Genomic DNA, 22,660 nt, shown 5'->3' with positions numbered 1-22,660 from the left:
GTGATGGGGTAGACCCACAACCTCTCCACGGCTGGCACAGAAGCTCTGCAGGAGCTCCCTGCAGCGGTAGACCCGAACGTCCTGCTCCTGTCTCATCTCTAGAGTGACCAGGGGTCTGGAGGTCAACTTGGGGGAACAATGACACTTGTCTTTCCCTCCAGAGTTCAGGCCCCCTGGGAAATATGTGGTGGCCATATTCCACTAAATAAGCATCAGCTGAAGGGATTCTAATCAACTGAGAAGAGAGAGGTTAGGAGGGATATTTTCCTTAACAAGAATAAACCATATTCTCACTTTGGATATTGAAACTTCTATATCTGCTTAGGATTATTACCATTTCCACATCAATACTGTTGATAGAAAAACATAAAATATAAAAGAGATCTTTAGCTCCTGTGTTTCTTGAAAGTGCTTGAGAAGAACACATTTCATTAAGGAAATCATGAAGAGACCTTCATGGAGAAGCACTGGGCCCAGTGACCAACAGAGATCAAATTTGGAGCATAAAACACTGAGGCTGCAGAGGTTCCAATCCCAAGAGAAGTTAAAAATAAAGTATTTTAGAGCATTTCAATCCTGTATCTTTTTTTAATGCCGTCGCACTTTGAAAAAGCACGAGGACACACTGAAAGCAAAGGTACTTTGGGAAGTCCGACCTGCGGGGAAGGAAGGACGGAGGGAGGCCGGGGCAGGGCGGGGTCACCGGGGCAAGCGGTAAAGAGGATTCTGTTCTGTCAAGGGGTGCGTGCCTTACGTGGCTCAGCCTGCCATGACAAAACAGCTTTCACTGGTGGCTTGAACGGCAGAGCGCATCTCACGGCTGTGGGGGCTGGTTCAACAGCTGGCGAGGCTCTCCTCCCCCCATGCAGGTGGCCACGGTCCTGCTGTGCGCGCTCCTGACCTCTGTGCAAAAGCAGAGGAAGTGAGCTCGCTGGTGTTTCGCCTCACAGGGACACTCATCCTACCAGATCAGGGTCCTACCCACATGATCCCCGTCACCCTTAAGGATGTCCTCAAAGGCCCTATCTCCAAATGTAGTCGTGTCAGAGATCAGGGCTTCAAAATGTGAATTTCAGGGGACACAGTTGGGTTGTTCTGCAAGTGGTTGTAGACTAAGGGCAGGACCGTGGAAAGAGCGAAGAGGAGACAGTCGGGAAGGACAGCAAGAAAGGAAGAGAGAACCAGGCAGCAGTGCAGGGGACTTTTGATGTTGGAAGTCCAGAGAGTGCACATCTCAAAAAGTCAGGAGCGAGCTGAGCCAAGTGAGAATGAGCTTGGCGTTTGAAAAGAATAAAAGCAGCCAGAACGGCTCCCACGGGGAGTGAGAAGAAGGTAAGTGGAGGCTGCCACGCAGCATCCAGGAGAGGCTGAAGCAGCATCACTCAGGTCCCCTGGCGCTTTGGAAGTCTCCTGTACCGCTGGTTCCTGCCATCCCAACGATGTAAATTCCATGTGACCCTAGATCTTTTTTGCCTTGGGCATCCCTACATTTCTAAGGCCTGGGGTAGTTCCTGGGATGGTAAAAACCATGGAAATACTGGCTAAGTGGACAAATGGTTTTCTAATAGCACCGAGTAGAAGAACTAAGTGGCCATTGGCATCGTCACTGAAGCCTCAGAAGGGGACCCAGGGCTGGACGTCAGCGAGCCAGGAGAGGCAAGGAGGTGAAGGAGTGGGGGTTGGGGAGAAGCCCTTGTACAAGGAGGGAGCAGAGAGCAGGGAGAAAGGCAGCTGGGGGGGGGGAGCAGAGGCCAGAAAGCAGGCTTAGTGGGGATGAGTGGGAGAATGCTAAAGAACGCTGGAACCAACGGGAGGCTGCAGACGTGGACAGGTGCCAAGCGATGGAGATGTCCCTCCCGTATCCGTGGCGGCGGTGGCCATCACGAAGGAGGTGAGAGGTAGAGGGTTGGCCCACAGAGACAGCACGGCACAGGGCAGCTGAACCTAACGTGTGGGAAAGAATCACAATTCTCAGAACTAATTGGCACTCACAGGAATAAAGGACTCTCTGGTCCAACGAGTTTAGAAAACACAGGTTAAAGAACCGATTCTCCATATTATAAGACTTCCACAGACCTTTAAGGTACTTTAAAAGACTTTAAAAAAGAGTATGCTGTTCCCCACATTTATTTGACTGAAAACCCTGTTTATTTCCCTCCAGGAGCAGTTCTGAGGTCTACTGTTCTGCTAGTTCAGAAGTTCTCAAACTGGTTCCTGGAACAGCAAGATGAGCGTCCATCAAGACCCTATGAGAAGGGCCTCACTACAGACCTCCCTAACTGGGAACTCTGGGCCTCCGGGAGCCAAGGGTTTGTTTTTAACAAGCTTTCCAGGCAACCCTGATGCATCTGAGAACCACTGAGCTAGAAAATACTTTGGGGAGACCGATTCACCTACTTGAGAAGACTGTTAAGGGCTAAGTCATCATGGTCATATTGGAGTCACATAGTACAGCTGCAGAGGTTGAAAACTCCGAGTCTAACAGGAATATGTAAATTATTAGATTAAATTATTAGATTGCAAAATGTAAAACTAGCTTAATTCATGTCTCATCAAAATATTAACAAAATGATTTTGGATTGACTTCTTTATTTGGGGATCATTCATACCCTATTCTCCTTTGTTAGCAGGAATCGAGAGCTAACTACTTTCCAACACCCTTCCCAAGTTGTTGGGTGGGAGGGGGAAGAAAGAAAAGTAGGTTTGAAACCGATTTCCTTTCACTTCCTTTCTCCATCCTTTGACAGAGGAACTGGGAAATAATTGTGAGGCCAAAATGAAGACAGCAATGAAGAAGACGCGAGGAACCCAATGGGAAGGGCACGGTGGCTATGTAAAGTCATGCCTAAACACGGAAGCTGGGAGCAATTATTTACAAACTGCTCAGAAGCGCTTCGCTCACTTTCTTCAAAAAAGGTTACTGAGTTAACACAAAAATTTATCAGAAGGTATAATTTTTAGGTGTTAAAAATGTATGTCATGCTCCTTAGCAGAATAATTTGAAAAGTGCTTACCAGACATTTATAGTTTGCAGAAAAGCTGAAAAATAATGCACCTATATGAACACTTTGACCGTAGAGTTGAAAGAAAGGAATCTAGGTGCATGTTTGGAAAAGTAAAATCTGAATCTAAATTTAAAGTCTAAAGTACATTTTAACTTAGAAAGTTCTTTAAGAGGGAAAAAGAAACAAAGGCCGTTGAATGATTATGCAGAGCTAAATGACTGGGCTTTTAAAATGATGTGCACTTACCTAAAAATATTCTTAGTTGCTAATGCATTTAGACATAAAGACATATCACAAGTGAAAGGAGAGCATTATGCAATGATTTGCATGAACACAAAGGTTTAATTGGAAGCAAAAAATGCTAAGAAATGCCCCTGACTTCTCAAGGTGGCTGTCTGTAGAACTCCCACTTGGTCTCACTCAGCCCCGCCCATCTCCCAGCAACGTGCATGATTGGCAGGTTCCTCCCGACTCCCTTGGTCATGAACTCACTGGCTGTTTCCTACGTGAAAATAGCTGGACTGGAAATAGGTTAGCTAGAAACCTGCTTTTCCCATAGAAAATCACCTGTATTTTAACTACAGTTAGTGTGACTTATGCAACCTCTGAATGACTCATTTATCACATACTCCGGATCTTTGAAACAATGTTTTCAGCAACTGAGATTTTGGTGCTCGTTTAGAGTTGTCTGTTTTGCCAAACCTCATTTGGGCATACAGCAGACAGTAGAGACTGAAGCCATCAGACTCAAGAGGCCTCCCATTCCAGATTTTGAAGGGCTGTGTGTGTGTGTGTGTGTGTGTGGTGTGAACTGGGGATTGAACCCGGATGCATGCTACCTCTGAGTTTATACCTTTTTATTTTGAAACAGGGTATCTCTAGGTTGCTAAGGGTTGCTATGTTGCTGAGGCTGGCCTCAAACCTACAGATCTTGTCTGAGCCTAAGTACTGGGGTTACAGGTGTGAGCCACTCGGCTGCAAGGGCACTTTGGGCCAGGGAGGGGCTTGAGTTAGTTAATATTGCAAATGACTTTCAGCCAAAGCGCTGCGCTGGCCCTCACACAAGAGGAGGCCACCCTCATCCAGCAAGTCTCCTGGGTCTTTCCCCTTCCCTATGGGATGATGAGCAAGGATTCTCAGGAGAGGGAAACCAGGACGGATGGGAGTGGGAACCACCCAACCCTTGTGGGCCATTTGCCATTTTGAAAAAGGGCTGTGATCCTATAAAGGTCTAAGGGCCCCTGGATGAAAACCTTAACAATGAAGATGTGAAAAGATTGTTCACATACTTATCTTGTGCAACTGCAACATGCGCCCCAAGGACTCTCAAGTTGATTTATCTGTTCACCCTCTGCCAGCTCCTAAGGGACCTACGACTTAGCTCCTTAATGTATTGTCTTTAACTTATTTTCCTGAGTCCATGTGCAAATTAGAGCAAAAGTACCCATGCTTCTTTTGAATGAGTTTATTGGGTTCCTTACAGCGTGGGACACGGAGTGAATATTTCCTCATTTCATAGAGTGGCTGAGCGGCTTAGAGGAGTTAAGGTATGTTAAGTTGCTGGCTTATGCAAAGTGCTTAATAAGTACCGACTCTTGGTTACTATTATTATTAGCAAGAGACAGTAGTACCTGTGGGTGAGGGCGGGCTCTGAGGCTTCATTGCCCTGTCCAAATCCTAGCTTTCTGCTCCTCACCATGTGACACTGGGCAAGTTACTTGTGTGGCCATCTCCTCATCGGAAAGATGGGGATGCAAGTACCACACTGCCCTCTTGAGTGATTCAACGAGATATTATTTTTCAAAGACTTGAAAACCAGCCTGGCCCAAGGCACCATTGTATTGGTGTTACATATTTCGTTCTTATGACAACTTCTGAGGTGGGTTTCATTACTCCATTTTACTAGGAATGAAACCAAGGCTAGGGTCATGTGGTGGTTAAAAATACATTCACTGTGGTGTACACATGTAATCCCAGGTATGTCTATAATCCCAACTACTGGGGAGGCTGAGACAGGAGGATTGCAAGTTCAAGGCCAGCCTGAGCAATTTAGCAAGACCCTGTTTTTTTTTTAAAAAAAAAAAAAAAAGGCCAGGTGTGGTGGCGCGTGCTTATAATCCCAGTACTTGGGAGGCTGAGACAGGAGGATCGTGGTTCTCAGCCAGCTTCAACTAGTTAGTGAGGCCCTCTGCAACTTAGTGAGATCCTGTTTCAAACTAAAGAATAAAAAATAGGGCTGGGGGTGTAGCTCCGAGGTATAATGCCCCAGGGTTCCATCCCCAGTACTGCAAAAACAAAACAAAACAAAACAAAACGAAAAGAAGCTGGGCATGGTGATCCCGCGACCTGGGAGGTTGAGACAAGAAGATTACAGGTTCCGGGGCAGCCTCAGCAATTTAGTGAATATGAAAATAAAGTAAAATAATAATAAAATCAGCCAAACATGTGGTGGTGCACATTTGTAATCTCAGTACCTGGAGGCTGAGACATGAGGATGGCGGGTTCATGGACAGCCTCAGCTACTTAGTGAGGCCCTCTGCAACTTGGTAAGACCATGTTTCAAAACAAAGAATAAAAAAAAAATAGGGTTTGGGGTGTAGCTTGGAGAATGACCCTGAGATCCATTCCCAAGATCACAAAATAATAATAATAATAATAATAATAATAATAATAATAATAATAAGCTGGGCGTGGTGGCACAGGCTTATAATGCCTGAGCTTGGGAGGCGGAGACAGGAGGATGACTCAGGTTTGAAGCCAGGCGTGCTGGTTTAAGACACCCTGTTTCCAAATAAAAAAAGTATAAAAATAGGTCTGGGAGTGTAGCCCGGAGGTAGACGGGTTTCTAGGAACCCCAGTACCACTACCACCACTAATAATAATAATAATAATAATAATAATAATAATAAACAACAAATAAATAAAAAAGAGCTGTCAATGTAGCGCAGTGGTGGAGAGCTTGCCTAGCATGCACAGGATGTGGGTGTGATTCCCCAGTACTTTTAAATTTAAAAAGTGGACTTCAACTTGTAGGCAACCAGAAGACCAAGTCGTCAGTACCCCACACCAGAAGGCTCCTAGTGTGTCCCTACTAGCAGAGGCCACTGTTTTGTTTCGTGGCGGCACAGGACTCCTTGAAACTGAGCCCTTATTTTTACTAGTATTCCTGATTGCTGGCTGACACTGAGTCCTCTTAACCTGAAGCAGGAGATACAGAGATAGCCAGGTCATGGTCAGGGTCAATCCTGGGGGTGACAGCACTTTCTTTTGTTGATGTTTTAAATGTACCAGAGAACAGACCTCTATCATCTTATCTCTAGGAGACTAGCAGCAAGTGGGTTCTGCTTTCTCTCTCCCCCCAGGCCCTCAGCCCAGGAGCGAAATGGCCACACGGAGGTGTCCATCCTCCCAGCTGTCCTGCTGAGCCTCCTTGTTTCTGAGAGGAAGCCAGGCAAGGGTTAAAAGCTGGCTTGGACTCCCTTTCACCTTGCCTGGGACAATACCAGAAACCAATAGAAAGACCAGAGGTGTGGAAAGAGTTTGTGTGTGTGCGTCACTGCCATCTGCTGGATGGAATGGGTATCGAGCCAGATCCAAGGCCCTTGCTGGTGTGGGATACACAAATCCAGTGATTCCCACAGTGCGTGCAGAACCGAGTGGTGTAGTCACATAATTTCATAGCATCAGTTCTAAGTATGTGCAGACTTTAGGAATCCCATGACAACATCACGTGAATGGAATCAAAAGGTACAACCAAAGACATCCTACTTAGCACCAGTAGTTTCCCAGTTCAAATGTGGTCTGTTCCCAAGGACTGATGAGTCAGTTAGAAAAAAGCCCAGAAGCACCAGGCAAGGGCATCCGGCAGAACCTGGATCCTCTCTTCAATAGCAAAAAGCACTTTTAGAAAAGTGAAATTGCCATCTGGCTGTGCTCTGTGCTCCTTGCCACTCTGTGTTCCTGCATCCAGCATTTATTTCCCAAGCCAGGTGCTCTATTACGGAATGCCAGAAGCGGAGCTGGAGGCGCAGCTCATTGGCTGAGCACTTGCTTAGCACACCTGAGGCCCTGAGTTCAGTCCCCAGCATTGGGGTGGGGGAGCTGGGGGAGCAAAGATGAATAAGCATAGTTCCTGAGTCTTATGGATATTTTCCGAGTGCATATTATGTGCTAGGCATGTGCACCCCACGCCATCTCACTGAATTCTCAGGACAACCGTAGGACCATTATTATCTCATTTATAATTACTTCATATTCTTATCTCATTTACAGTTCAGAAAACGATTACCATCTCCTATATTGTCCAAAAAACTGAAGCTTAGAAAGTTTAAGTCATTTTTCCAAGATAGTACAGTTAAAAATAGATGGAGTGAATTTGAGTATGGGACAGTGGAGTGGGTGGGCTTGGGTGAGAATTATTAGCATCATAGACCAAAGTAGCTTTTTATTTCGCACATAGAGAGTCTCAATCTTCTGTTTTACACACATTTTCTGTTCCATTAGCTACAAATTTCCAGCAAAGTGAAAGTTCTACCAAAGCAGTAAGTGATGATAGTAGTAGATGCTTGGGAAAGATTTATGAGGAAGAAAATACCTTCCTCTAGCGAGCATTTGGGATCTATCTAGTTAACATTTCCTTCAGCTCATAAGTCTTCCTAACACAGCCTTGGTGTCCACAGCAAGGGCTGGACGGTTGTCGGGTTTCATTGGCTAGAAAACAAATCCACGTTTCAGTCGGCATGACAGGGTGTGTGAGCGGGCAGTTTGCTCAGCGGGCAGCGCTGGAGGACAGCTCAGAAGCTCTGCTTGTAGCAGGCTCCAACTGTTCTTAATTTTTTCTTTCTCTCTTGGTATAAGGTGGGGTGCTGGTGGGGAGGGATTTAGGGTAGCAGGGAGGGCAGAATGGATGGAGCAGGCAAGCCCTTTTGAAGGGCCTGTGAAAAGCCCTTTGGTGGGGATGGTCGGGACTAGGCCGAGGGAGCTGCCTGCTGGAGAGCCCCGCTCCTACCTCAAGCCACATAACGCTTTTAATAATAATATTGGGGATTGGACCCAGGGGTGTTCTCCCTCCTAACTATACCCCCAGCCCTCTTTAAATGTTTTTGAAACAGGGTCTTCCTAAGTTGCTGAGGCTGGCCTCAGACCTTCAATCTTCTTGTCTCAGCCTCCGGAATACTAGTATTACAAGTGTGTACCAGTGTGCCTGTAACATTTCTTTCTCTTTATTTTGCGGTATCAGAGATGGAACCCAAGGGTATTATACCTCCGAGCTATACCCCCCCTCCAAAGCCCTATGTTTTAGTTCTTTTTTATTTTTGAAACAAGGTCTCACTGAATTGCAAAGGGCCTCACTAAGCAGCTGAGGCAGTCCGTGAACTGTGATCCTCCAGTCTCTGCCTCAGGAATGCTGGGATTCTAAGCGTGTGCCACCATGCCTGGCCTCTGTGCCTGTAACATTTCTAATCCCCACTTATTCTTTAACCTTCCAGATGGAGGTATAACAGTACTATCTCGCAGTGTCACTTTGGGGAGTTCAGTGAGGTCTGCAGCCTGGGATCGGGTACCTGCCCCCCTATATCTTAGCTGTGAATATTACCTATGTCCGGTGAATCAGAGGCAGCCAGGATATCACAGGAAGGATTCAAATAGAGCGACTGAGCATGGAAGTCGCAGGGGTCAGGACTGAGCAGCTCCTCAGGGGAACTTAGGATGCTGGGTACCACTGTGTGTGTGTATGTGTGGTATTGAAGATTGAACCCAGGGACATTCTACCTCTGAGCTACACCCCCAGCTCTCCTCCTCCTCCTCCTCCCCCTCCTCCTCCTCCCCCCCCCTCCTCCTTCTTTTGTTTGGAACAGGGTCTCCCTAGGTTGTTGGGAATCCTTTTCTCCACTGCTGAGGCTGTCCTCAAACCTGTGATCCTCCTGTCAGCCTCCTAAGTACTGGGATTACAGGCATGAAATATCATGCTTAGCTTGGATAGTATTTGCACATCAGTGTGATATATATTTTTTTTTCTTTTTTTTCTCAGCAGTTTATTTTTCTTTTCTTTGCATTACTGGGGATTGAATCCAGGGCTCTGTACACACTAGGCAAGCACTCTACCAACAAGCGACATCCCAGCCTTCCTCTCAACAAGCATATAGGGCAGATTGGGGAAATATTATTGTTCCCAGTTTTACAGAAGAAATAGACCTCCAGGTGACGTGGCTGAAATGAGGGATGTTTTCCAACTAGCTTCTATCCTATGGTACCAGGTGAGAACCACCAAGAAAAGGGGATCTCATCCATGCATCAGAAACCCAGACAGAGAGTGGTATTCAAATATTTTCCTGGAAATAACTGAAACCTGAATTTCCTGGAGGGAGCTCCAACTTGGAATTCCCGGAAAAAGAGTATAGCCAGAAAAGGGAAAAGCTATTTTAAAACATTTGTGGTAGATTTCTTTTACTGAAATTCTCTTCCTAAAGTTTTGATGTTGAAAGAAAAACCAAATGCTTCATTTTGGATTATTCTAAAAGCAAATCATCACTCCTCAGCTCATGCTATTTTGGTGGTGAGTTAACGTGATAGGCAAAACTATTTCCTGTTACACAGGTTTGTGAAGACAGGCATGAGAAAACAAATTTGGCAAAAATAAGAATTAATGGAAAGGATGGATAAGATATTAGAAACATTCCTAACAGTATTCACACAATTGAAAGCTTTGCACTGAGACCAGACTGGCCAAGGATCAGTAGAAAAATCTAGAGATGCTTGAAGGCAGACATCCTAAAATCCTACTAACTGGGGACTGTTAGTGTAAGGACTGTTTAGGGCCTAAAAGTTTTTTGAGCGAATGATTTGCAATAATTATGCCAGTTATTTTTATATGAATGAACTTTTAAAAACATAGTTGAACAATTAACTTTTATAAGAACCTAACACTTTTTAAATATTTAACATCATTAATTTATATTATAAGGCGTAGACTTAACTTTGATCCAGAAGGTTAAACACAGGCCTCTGGGATGATGACATTCCAGCTTAGCTGGAGGTGGATAAAGGGCCCCTCCCTGGTGGGTGCTGGAGCACCTGCAACACTGCAGTGATGGCAGGGCGGAGCCAACTGAGCTCCTGAGGAAGGACCAGAGGCTTCGGTTTCCTTGGTGACTCCAGTGGCACTGGATGTGAGGATGCTCAGTGCCACCCATCTGGTTGCTAGGAATGAAGTGAGAGCCGCACAATCCATCTGGTCTTCAGAATTCCAGTGACGCTTTTCTCTTCTTGGCCACTTATAGTCAACCCTTTACTAAGTTATATACATTTTATCTTCTTTCTTTCTTTTTTTTTTTTTTTTTCACGGTACTGGGGATGGAACTCGGGGGGGGGGCATTCTATCTTTGAAGGCTACACTCCAGCCTTATTTTTTTATTCTTTATTTTGAAACAGGGTCCCACTGAGTTGCAAGGGGCCTCACTAAGTACCTGAGGCTGTCCAAGAACCACAATCCTCCAGTCTTAGCCTCCCAAATGCTGGGATTACAAGTGTGCACCACCACGTCCGATGTAAATTTTATCTTCTAGATAGACCTCAAACCCTTCCATCTTGACCCCCCTGCTGCTCCCGCAACCCCAGCTCTATTCACTCTTGCCTGCATGACTCTAAAAGCCTTCTCCGGGTGCCACCAGTTGCCCCTGTAACAGTCTTGCTGCCACGCTGCCCTCCCTCAATCTCTCTGCAGCCTTCCTGTGGCTCTGCAGGTGATGGCCAGGTGTGCTCCTGTCCTCTCTTCCCTCTCTCAACTCCATTCCCAGCTCCTCCCCTTCCCCAGCTTCTCCAGACTGGCAAATGTTGCACCCTCTTCCCTCTGCTCCCTCTCTTCTCTCTTGCCTCTGCCTTGCTAGCCTTCACTCTGCTTGTAGCACTTTCTCTGAAAGCCTGACCCGTCTTGTCCATCTTGCCCCTCTTTGGTCCAGGCTCCCAGAGTCCTTTGTTCCTGATCCTTAAAGCAGCAACCTCTGTTAGCTCTAACTGATGTCTCTCTTAATCACAAACTCCAGGAGTTTGGGGCTCTGGATGCTTTATCTCACCATCGCATCTCCCAACATCTAATAGAATGCCTCCCATACACCAGGCACAAACAAATATTTGTGGAAAGACTGAATGAGCTTGATGAATACAGGCTCGCTATTCTTCCAAGACAATCTGTTTTACTTTTGCACAGTTAATCTCCAACCCAATTTCTCAACAAGCAAAGCATTATTTACATCTAGTACATTTTTATCAATGAGAAGCCAGAGCAGCAAAAATCAAATTGTTTATTTCTGCATGAGTAAGCCATTAAGACAAGGCTACATGCTTCCATCTAAGATTTTCATTTTTGCTGGGTGTAGTGGTGCACGCTTGTAATTCCAGCATTCGGAGACGGAGACCGAGGATTGTGGTTCGAGGACAGCCTCAAAATACTTAGCGAGGCCCTTTGCAACTCAGTGAGACCCTGTTTCAAAAATAAAAAGACTAAAAACTAGGGCTGGAGGTGTAGCGCGGAGGTAGAGTGCCCCTGGGTTCCCTTCCTTGAACCGCAAAAAAAAAAAAAAAATCATTTTTATTCCCAAAATGTTCATCCCAAGGACGGAGAAAATGCATGTTGCACTTGCTGGGGAAATTATAAATTGTGGAACAAAATAAAGTTCGAAGTGCAGCTTAACAAACAACTAAAAAAGCCTTCATGAGCGAGTGGTTCATAAAACACCCTTGACTCCAAAGCAAAAGGACATAGATCTTAGAAAACGTATTTCAGAATTATGAAACACTCACTCTGATTTTAGAAATGCGAAGACCAAAAAAGAATTTGTGTAAGCAACTGTTCCTGCCAAACGTAGAAGCAAATGAAGTTCAACTCCAGAAAGTCCGCTGGGTAACAGATCTTTTGCTAATTACTCTTAACGCTTAAAAATCAATTGTTATGAATAAATCATTCGATGCCAGAAAGTCCATAGTGCACTATTCCACGCAAACTGAGCAGTATGTTTTCACTGAGTCCCAGGCTCATTGCAGCTACTTTGCCGTCTATTTTTAGACTTGGGTAGTATAATCTGTACAATAATTCCTGAGCCTTCTCCCCTAAATAAACACCTCACATAAGAGGAAGTCAAATGTCCAGAAAATCAGTTACTTAAGTATGGACCCAGCCATCCTAGCAGACCCCTACTTTGCAAGTCCGCGCAAGGAATTACAAACAGGAAAATCGTAGAGCAGGAAGGGAGACCTCTAGTGTGTGTTTGAGAACTTTATATTGTGCTTCGGGCATAATTAATACAGCAAAATCACTGCAGTCGTTTTGCACACTGTGGTGGGAGATTTTCTCCGACTATCACTCAAGCTCAATTCATTTAAAAATGTCTTCCAGGCACATGTCTGGCGTTTTTGACTATTCAGTTATTCTGCTTATAAATAAAAGCCTAAGCCAATAAAGTTTTCTCCATGATGCAAAGTTGTAAAGTTCTGAGGTCACCTTCGCAACCTCATTAGTAAACATTTAACCTACTGTCATCAGAACAATCGCTAACAATCCTTTCCATTCCGGCATCAGCAGGATTCCTGAGTTCAATAGTGTGCAGCCTCTTAAACCCCAGCCCCACATAGTAAGCCAAATGCCACACAAACATAAACACGAGGAATAAATCGGCGTTTTGCCCATTATCCAGGAGACAAATGGATCCGCCGCAATTTAAAATTCACCAAGGAGGCTGGCTATTGGTTTCCCGTATACGCAGGTGAATTCCTTGATGTAGAATCAGATTTAATGAATCATTCTATGGCACCAGCCTCAGCCTTTTAAAAATCCTTTATTTTCTTCTTTTCCACATTAAAAACACATTTGAGATACACGCAGAAAATGTTTCTCTAAAACACACACATACACACGAAACAGGAGGTCTCTTAAGGAGTCTACTGCTGAGAAGGTAAAAGCATTTTGCTCATTTTTAATTTGCTAAAACAATCCAAGCATGCTTGGTACCCAGAGGGTATTCTCAAATAAACTTGTAGCTCTAGCTGCCAGCTTAGTTGATTGAAAACAGAAGGCAAACGTTTCTTAAAGAATGAGTATGTTAAACTGTTATGTCTCAGTACCACCAAAGGCACACGCGCACACACGCGCGCACACGCACACGCACACCATCGTCATCGTCGAGGATTTGTTTGAAAGCACCAGCTCTGGGTCTTAGAGGTAAGGCAGCGTTTGCACCGCGCTCCTCCCGCCCGCGCCGCGCGCCTCTCAGCCAGGAGACTGGACAGTTCCCGTGCCTTCCTCTCCCGGTAAAAATAAATAAATAAATAAAACCTCCAGCCCCTCTGCAACTTTGTTAACTCAGCGGGCTCCCGCCCCGCCGCCCCCGAAGCGAGTCTCGGCGTAAAGGTTTCGATCCCGGAAAGCCTTTTCCAGCCGCAGCGTGAGAGTTGGAAAGCACAAAGGCTGCCACTGTCCACCCGCGACGGCCAGGAGGTCGAGCTCGGCGGCGCGGGGCGCGCGTCCAGTGGGGCTCGGGCCGCGGGCTGCCTTCCTCCTGCTGGACGTGGGGGGCTCCATCTCACTTTTAACGCGAATTCGCCCCCACGCGCTCCCCACCCCGTCCTTTTTTCCAGGAGGCGCGGACTCTATTTTCCAGCCAGGTCCCTCTGGGGGGCAGGAGAGGAAACACACTCATTTCCATAAAGGGGGCGGCAGGCGGGGGGTGGGGAGGGAAGAGGTCGGAAGGAGCACTCGGCATCCCTCCGCCCACCTCCGCGCCCCCAGCTCGGGCTCGGACGGCGCCGGCGGGAGGCGGCGGGAAACTCTGTCCCTTTAAGGGATCCCGGCCGCGGGAGCGGAGGGAAGGATGCGGAGCGCGCCCCCCGCCATCACCTGCCGCCCCCCGCCTCCCGGGAGACGCGGGTCCGGAGCACGTGCCGTGCCCTTTATCGGGGAGGAGGTGGGGAGGAGGAGGAATCGGAGCTTTTTAAAAATAAATGAAACGTGGGCACCCCAAGGGGGTGGGCGTGGGAGGAGATGGGAGGGGGCTTTAAAGGCGCCGGCGGGCGGCGGCGGCGGCGGCGGCGGGTCCCGACCTGCTTCTCGGGGCTCGGGGGGTCGCGGCGCACAAAGGGAGCGGCGGGGCCGGGAGGCGCGGGCGCCGGGGGCCGATCCGGGCGGGCACAATGGCGGCGCCCGGGCGCCCGGGGCTGCGCCGCGACCCGCCGGCGGGCGGAGGCGGGCAGGGGCCGCGCGCGCCTCCCGGGGCGGAACCCGCCGAGATCCGGACGCCCGCGGGTCCTGCCCCGCGCCCCCCGCGCCCGGCCCCGGCCCCCGGCCCCGAGCGAGCCGCCCCGCGCCCGAGCCCCGCGCCGGCCGGCCGTGCGAGCGTGCCGCGCTCTCGCCCCGTGCCCGGCACATGCGTAAAAGCGAGTTGCGCCCAAAGTCCCAGCCTTACCCTCCTTAGCAAATGATAACAAACCCGAACCGTCAGCTCTTACCTGAAACATTGAGGCACAGGCGTTCTCCAGGTCCCCTTTTCCTTTTCCTCTCCCCCCTTTTCCGATTCCTCTCCCAGCGATCTGCTCGGCTCGCCACGCCAGAGAGAAATGCAATAGCTTGGCTAAGGTAGACAGAACAAAATACAGAGAAGAGTTGCTCCAGGGCTTTGAAACCCCTCAAGGCAAGGATCAGGATACAATTAGCTCATGCCTCTACCTCCAGTCTAAATCAATCTCCAAAATAAACTTAAATCAAATTAGCCGATCACAGGGCACACAATTGATCTCCTTCAAAATAAAGCTCTACATATTACGTATAGAAAACTACACATATAGAATTTTTTTCCAGGTTTTTTTTGTTGTTGGGGAAACAGTCTCATTGCAGCCTCCAACTCGCTTTTTACCCTCCTCTTGCACAGAAAAGCTGATTTTAATCGTTGTGATTAGTTTTGATGTAACGTTTCCGCGGGCGATTTCTGCAAATGGATGGAGTGTTTCTTTGCCAAAAGAGGGAAACGCAGCAGATGATGATAATTATAAGGATTGTTGGTTGTTTCTTTTTATTTGCGTTCAGGGCTCTCGCTTCACTTTCTCGAGTTGACCTGACATTGCTGCTACGGGAAGGTCGCACAACTTGTTGATGGGGATCGCCGCCCTGTCTGATCAAAGGGGAGGTGATAATTTGGCAATAGAGCAGCACATTTTTGGTTCCTTCGGCGACATAACGTCCCAAATGATGTGGATAAAAATAAGCACATGCAGTCTGCTTTGCCCCAATCAAGTCTGAATCAGCGCCTGGGGGTGATACACAAACTCATTTCAAATGTTCAACCATGCAGAATTGTAAAAAGATTGAAGGAGTTACACCGCATTTTTTTAATGGCAAAATTAAAAGAAAACAAAACCCAACGTTAGGTGTAGCCAAGGACCTACCATTTAGGTTTGTCTGATCAACCTTCTGAACGTACCTTCCTCCTCCCTTCTCTTTGCCACCCCCACCCCCCCCCCCCCGTGTTCTATGGGGAGAGGGGGGGGTGCCTAGCCCATCACTGGGGGCAGTGCCCAGCACAGCCAGTCTCTAGTAAACACACTTCCCCCAGGTTGCTGCTCTGTCTGACCTCCCTCTCCTCATCATTTCTTCCTTGCTAGGTCTTTGTTCAAAGAGATTGTTCCTGAGTCTGTGGTTATCTTAATCCTTTTAGGTAGGGTGGGATATTTGGTTATAAACTCAAGGGTCACCTCCCATTAGTGTCATATCCTTGCGGGATACTTTTTGAGATGGTATGTTTTTGAACACTTCACAGTTCATTAATTTAAAGGCTGTGCTGACATTTCGTGTATATAAAAAGTACCAGGTTGTAGGGCTAAGGATACTAAAGAGAGAACAAAAAGAAAAAGAAAACCTAAATATAATCAGACAGGTCTTGCAAAAACCTGTAACTGGCAGCATTTCACAGGAAGTATTTTTTAACCATCATTTTGCCTTTAAGGTAAGCCACCGCTACAATACCAGCAGGAAAGAGAAGGGTCAACCTTTAAATAAAATGGTCAGTCCTGTCAATGCCATAACAACTTGAGAGGTCAATGTTATGCTGAGAATCAGGGGTATTGTAGAGTTTTGCAATGTAACAAGTTCATATGACATGGGTTTGAGAATATCTGTGCCCTGTAAGAAGAAAAGAGAATGGTCCACAGAACAATACCAGAAAAAAAAAAATCACGTCATTCTTTACACATTCTTTCTCTTTAAGAAATTTCTGAACTGCAGCAGGGCATGGTGGCGCATGCTTGTAATCCTAGTACTTGGGAGGCTGAGACAGGAGGATCGCGATCCCCGGGCAGCCTCAGCTACTTAGGCCCTCCACAACTTAGTGAGATCCTGTTTCAAAATAAAGAATTAAAAAAAAAAAAATAGAGCAGAGGGTGTAGCTCAGAGGTAGAATGCCCTTAGGTTCCATCCCCAGATCCACACACACACACACACACACACACACACACACACACACACACAGAATAGTGGCGCAAGCTTGTAATTCCAGCATTTGGGAGGATGAGACAGGAGGATTGCACAGGTTTGAAGTCAGCCTCAGCTACTTAGTGAGGCCCTTTGGAACTCAGTGAGACCCTGTTTTAAAATAAAGAATAAAAAATTGGGCTGGAGGTGTAGCTCAGAGGTAGAATACCCCTGGGTTCCATCCCCAGTACCTAAAAAAAAAAAAGAATAAAAAATAGGACTGGGGGTGTAGCTCAAAGGTAGAATGGCCCTGGATTCCATCCCCAGTATTGCAATAAATAAATAAATAAATAAATACATAAATTCCTAAATGCAATAAAAAATTTAAAATGTTCACAAAATGCCAAATTCAGCTGAATACAAACTTTTCTCTCCAATAACTGGTACTAACTCATACTAGAGGAGGAAGTGAAAAGGACCATGGCAGAAGCAGCCTCCGTCATGATGTGGACCAGAAGCATCCTTTGATGTGACTGCTAACTGAAAGCTGAGTGTCTCTTATCTGAAATAGTGCACCCAGAAGGTTTCAGATTTTTTCAGATTTTGGAATATTGCATCTATATAAACGAGATATCTTGCAAACGGGTCTCAAGTCTAAGTATGAAATTTATATCTCAGGTACACCTTCTATACATAGTTTGAAGGTGATTCATGCGGTGTATTTTTCAACTGTGTGCATGAAGTGAAGTTTCATAGTATGGATTTTTCATCTGTGACATGTCAGGGCTCAAGAAAGTTTCTGATTTTGGTAGCATTTTAGATTTTCAGATTAGGGCTGCTCAGCCTCGAGGAGCCTAAAGTGACTTGGAACTAAAAAACACGGTCACCCGGAGGACCACACATCATTGCTCTGCAATGTTAGGGCTGGACAAGTCCACACCTAGCACCATCGTCATGGATGGGAGTAAAGCCGCGTGCCAAGAAGTAAAGGGAGTAAAGACAGTGAAGTAAAGAAGAAAGTAATGTCTTCAGAGAGGCGGCCACAGGGGCAGGACCGAGACAGGTGAGTGGTGCCTCGAAAGTGCTCACCTGCAGGAGGTGTGCACAGCAGTCAAAAATGTGGCGACGTGTTTTAGACCTTCTAGTTGGAATTCCCTTTCTGGGCTTGCACACAATCTTTTAAATCTTTTGGATGTCAATAAGTGTTTGTTCATCGATAGATTAATTTTTGGAAACAATAAACACACTAGTACCAGGTCTGGGAAACAGGTAGATGACGAAGACGGATGGCTTATACTATTTAAAGTCATAAAAGAAAACATGACTACAAACAGTAAGGATGATTTTCTTATCCTTCTTGTAAGTAGTCTACAGGGAAATTTCCATCTCATTATGATGGGAGATCTTAATTTTCTTACATTTTGAAGGGGTCCCAAAGTTGAGGTTATTGGATAGAGATTCAAAGGTTATCGTCTAGAGTATAGTCAATGGAAAGTATAGTATGTTGAAAATGCATTTTATTCTATGTAGTACAAAGACGAGTAACCTTTAGGAGGACCTTCAAATGATGACGAGAACAATTTTTTGTAAATTTTGAAGTAGGTTCGTAATGGAGCAATATGTGAAAGTCAGGTCCCTATCTTCCCAAACCTGAGATGCAAATTTAAAAGACTTGCCTTGTAATCCCAGAATGACTCAAAAGTAACTTTTAATGTAATTAATACCTGTGCAAATGAACTTCTTTTTTGTTGTTGTTGATCATAATGCTGTTGGGGAAAAGAATATGTAAAAAAAAAAAAAAAAAAAAAACCCTTGAAAGCCAGGCATAGTGGTGCACACCTGTAGTCCCTGGTTCTTGGGAGGCTAACATAGAAAGGATTGCAGGTTGAAGGCCAGCCTCAGCAACATAATGGAGACGCTGTTTCAAAATACAGAAAAAGGGCTGAGGGTACAGCTCAGAGTTAGAATGCCTATGAGTTCAATCCCCAGTACAAACCCCAAAACAAGCAAAACCCTTTCTAACTTCCTCTTTTCATAAATAATTGAGGTGAGACTTACAGTCTAATAACCATTAGCAACTCAAAAGACAATGGCAATAAAATTGTCAGCAAGAAAACACAAAGCTGTTTTCATCTCTGAGGATCTCACTGTCCGACCAAGTTCTCCCCAGTGCTTAAAGGCATAAAAATAAGGCCAAGACCTTGAATCGAAATCAGGAACTCGGCTGAAGAAGTTTAGCCCTGTGCCGGTTGTGGAAGAGAAGATGAGATGCTGTTTCAGGGAGCAGCGGCTCCTTCTAATGTTGCTGTAGGAGCGCTCGTCTGGTCACATAGCCGCCACCGAACCCTCCCCTCCAATCGCAAGTTCCCACAGAACATCAGGGCTTTGCCCAGGGTAGCCCTGCGGTACATTCTTGGTGGTGATTTGACAAGATGTGGACATTAGTTGCTGAGATGAAATGTGAAATTGAAGAGCCCTCTGCGGAAGCAGCCAGAGACCCAGATCAAATTGAACAACTCCATTGCACTTCCATCAGAAGGACAGAGAAGCCTCGGCACTGGGGTGCGACCCGGATATATGTGTGGACGCCGTGGGTCCAGCCAGGCAGCCATGCTTTCCCCTTCTTTTCCATCACACCAGCGTAATTCACCTGTGACCACCATGAGAGGTTCAGCAACACAGGAAGGCAAATTATGCTGTTTTATTTTATCCTGGAGTCAGTTTTTGGGGAGGAAATCACCTGTTTTTTATCAGCCAACCTGAACCTTGCTATAATGTTGTGGAATGTGCACATTTTCCTGGAGTTGAATAGAGGCATTAATGAGCTCCAACAGAATGGGCTTGTGATTCCTGGAGTTTGGCCCCGGCCACCACCTGTTTATAATTAGCCTCTGGAAAACATCTTAGTTTTCGGTATCACTATCAATGTTAAGAGTTGGTCATATCTCACTTGCTAAGAAGGAGACTCTTCTAACAAGTGCAGATCTGCTGATGGGCATAATTTTCAGCTTATACTTAATGCTGACATAGAAACACATGCCAAGCCTTTGCAGGGAGACCCTTAAGTCAATTTGGTCTTTCATCAGTTCTTTCTTCTCCCATTGCCTAATGCGAGCACTAGTTACAGACACACTATACGGCAACCCTAACCGTGTATGAAGAAATAAAAACTGATACTCCGACCGTCAATTTTGACAGTCTTATTCTATCGAGAAATGTATTTGTCCACAAGAAAGTAGATTTGTGAAGAAAATTGTGAAGCAGCTGCATTTGTTACCAGCATTTAAGTTCTTGTTGGATAATCACCTTCTGTGTCTGGAACAAATAACTGCAAGTAGGCTTTATGATTCAAATTACAATAATAATTTTGCTGCTTTAATTTGGAGTGAGGTCCTGTTTCTTTAGCCATAGGATATAAATAAAAATTTTTATCTTGAAGGGTTGTTTGAGATTAAATGAAAGAATATAGAGAAATGATTTAGAATTGTATTTATACATAGTGAGTTCTAAATAAATGATAATAATCTTTATTATTATGGTTTCCAGTAGTTGTCAAATAAACACCGTGGTCCCCGGTGTTACTGTTTAAGAGCACAGAAGGGTATTATGCAGTGGGGAGCCCTCATTTTTCAGTCTCTGTGCCTGATCTTTTTGGAGATAATAACTAAATCTCACTTTATTATTTCATCTAAATATTACATAGACCCCTCACCTTTTCACATGAAAAACAATGGGGTCAAATAAGATGCTTCTCTCACATAAGTCCTAGCTATACAAAAAGAACCACATATGTTTGTGGGGCTGCCTACGAGGGAACACGTTTTCTTTCTGTTCCTTTGAGGATTCTTGATTTTGACAAGACTGCCTCACACATATAAAACAATTAATTAAGCATTTTGTATAATTGCTTGTGTAAGAAGTGAGACTTGACTAGAATTCTGCCACAAACCTCTTTCTTCATAATTACTTGCTTTTTGCCTTTGAGAAGTTATAAAGTCAGCACCAGCAAGCACTTTCACAACAAAAATTTTAAAAAAAAAGAGAACACAGCTTTGAAAATAGGAATAAATGAACTTCAGGGCTGATTCAAATCTCTAAGAAATAGTCCAATCAATCAATCATATCAAATCACCCTGTTTGCTACATTCTCCAGTCTCTGTTTATTCTTTTCCTAAGCTTTAGACCTTATCTTTTGGGGATTGTTTTATGGAATGTGTTAGGCTATCCAGTTTAGAGCGATGCAGCAGTTATTTTCAAAAAACATTTTTAATAAGATAAACACTTCATTAGATGGTTCATACCATTTCATGTCCCAGCGCCTCCTAGCAAGCGGGCCAGCACTGAGAGCTACTTCCATTTGTGTCTCATGCGCAGCCCATCCGGCTCAGAACCACTTAGCTTTGCTTCACTGTTCCACTGTCTGAACCAAATCTGTTCATGAGAAACCCCATAATACAATTGCGGCACCTCGGGGGCACCATATACATTTATGTAAGTTATCTCTTCCTGCATCCTTTGGGTGTCAGAACCTCTCAGCTTTGCTAACCATAAAATATCTGCCTTAAGCGTCTTACTAACTTTAAAACCCTAATGATATGGATGTCATATTTCAATTTTTAAAAAACCTTTCCCTGCTCCACCCCTGAAAAATTCCTATAAAACTTATCCAACGGAATCATATTATGGTTAAAAACAGAATTTATTTAAAAGGAAAGCCTTGAGTGTGCTCTAGATTAAAGGGGAAAAAAAAAAAAAACAAGAACAAAACACATCTGGTCAAAAGATAATAATTAAGTAAGAAACACACAGATTATTCTTCAGACTGTCCTAAGAACTACAATAAGCAAATTGTGACTGGAGCAAGAATCCGTGTACTCTAGGTATTAGGAGAGAAATGTCTCTTGAATTAAGACCAGGAACTCAGCTGAAAAAGTTTGGGATCTTAATGAATATAAGCCTCATTAGTTAATAAGGACTCTGCGAGGTAGGAATCAAATATATAGAACAACACGGGCATTTAAATGATTTTAATGTTACTCTTAATAATAACACAAATAGTAATAGTGATTAAAAAAAACAATTATGACCGATGGTAGGGAACTTTCACTGCATAGAGACCATCTGGTTATGACAGATATGAAATTCTAAAATGAAATCCTCAATCTGTCCCTCTAAGGTTGCTTTGTAGATAATAAATTTCTTAATTTTTTTTAAAAAGAAAAAATCCATTGTACCAAACATGCAGCAGCTCCTGCTGAGAAAGTCTGTGTCTCTCTCTCTTTTTTTTAATTGTTGATGTCTCTAAACAAAACAAAGCTTGGTGACAAGGCGTACGCGATAGTGATGGCAACTTGTCAGCCTTTGGTAATTTTGGTTTCTGAAAACCAATAGGCAAAACCTGACTGTCATCCTGCCACTCCCTATTCACCAAGGGGGCGAGGCGCCCCTGGCCGTCTTTCTACAGTGCAGCCTAAAGAAAAATTTGGGGGGAGAGGCTAAATCTCTGCTCTGCTTGACATCTCAAACTTACCCTTGTGTAGTAAAGAGATATATCCAAAAGAGAGCATTTAACTCAGAACTTGGAAAATGGTCAGTGGTAATAGATATGTTTTAGTTTTACTTATTATACCTAGAGTTTAGCTATTTCTTATTTTTAGGTTCTCTGGCCCTATCATAATATAGTGGGGACAAAAGGCCAAATACTATATGATTTCATTTTATGGGGGAATTAGAATAATGAAATCCAGAGAGACAGCAAGTAGAACAGTTAACTGGGGCTGGGGGAAGAAGTAGTGTATAGTTATTGTTTTATGGGTACAGAATTGCAATCCACCTTTGGGGGGGGGGTATTGGGATTTGAACCCAGGAGTATTCTTTGAGCTACATCTCCAGCTCTTTTTAAATTCCCTTTCTTTCCTCCTTCCTTTCTTTCTTCCTTTCTGTCTTTCTCTCCCTCTCATCTCTCTCCCTCTGTCTCACACACACACACACACACACACACATACACACACACATTATAGTAGTAGGGACTGAACCCAGGAGGCACTTTACCTCCAAGCTGCACCCCAGCCCTTTTTAAATTTGTTTGTTTGTTTGTTGTTGTTGTTGTTGTTGTTGTTATTATTATTATTATTATTACTTTGGTGGTACTGGGGTTCTTGGAAATCCTTCGCCAGGCTACACTCCCAGATCTATTTTATATTTT

This window comes from Muscardinus avellanarius, assembly GCF_963383645.1.
Source record: "Muscardinus avellanarius genome assembly, chromosome: 17".
Classification (NCBI taxonomy): domain Eukaryota; kingdom Metazoa; phylum Chordata; class Mammalia; order Rodentia; family Gliridae; genus Muscardinus; species Muscardinus avellanarius.
The sequence above is the reverse complement of the archived record's forward strand: the minus strand, read 5'-3'. Positions refer to the sequence as shown.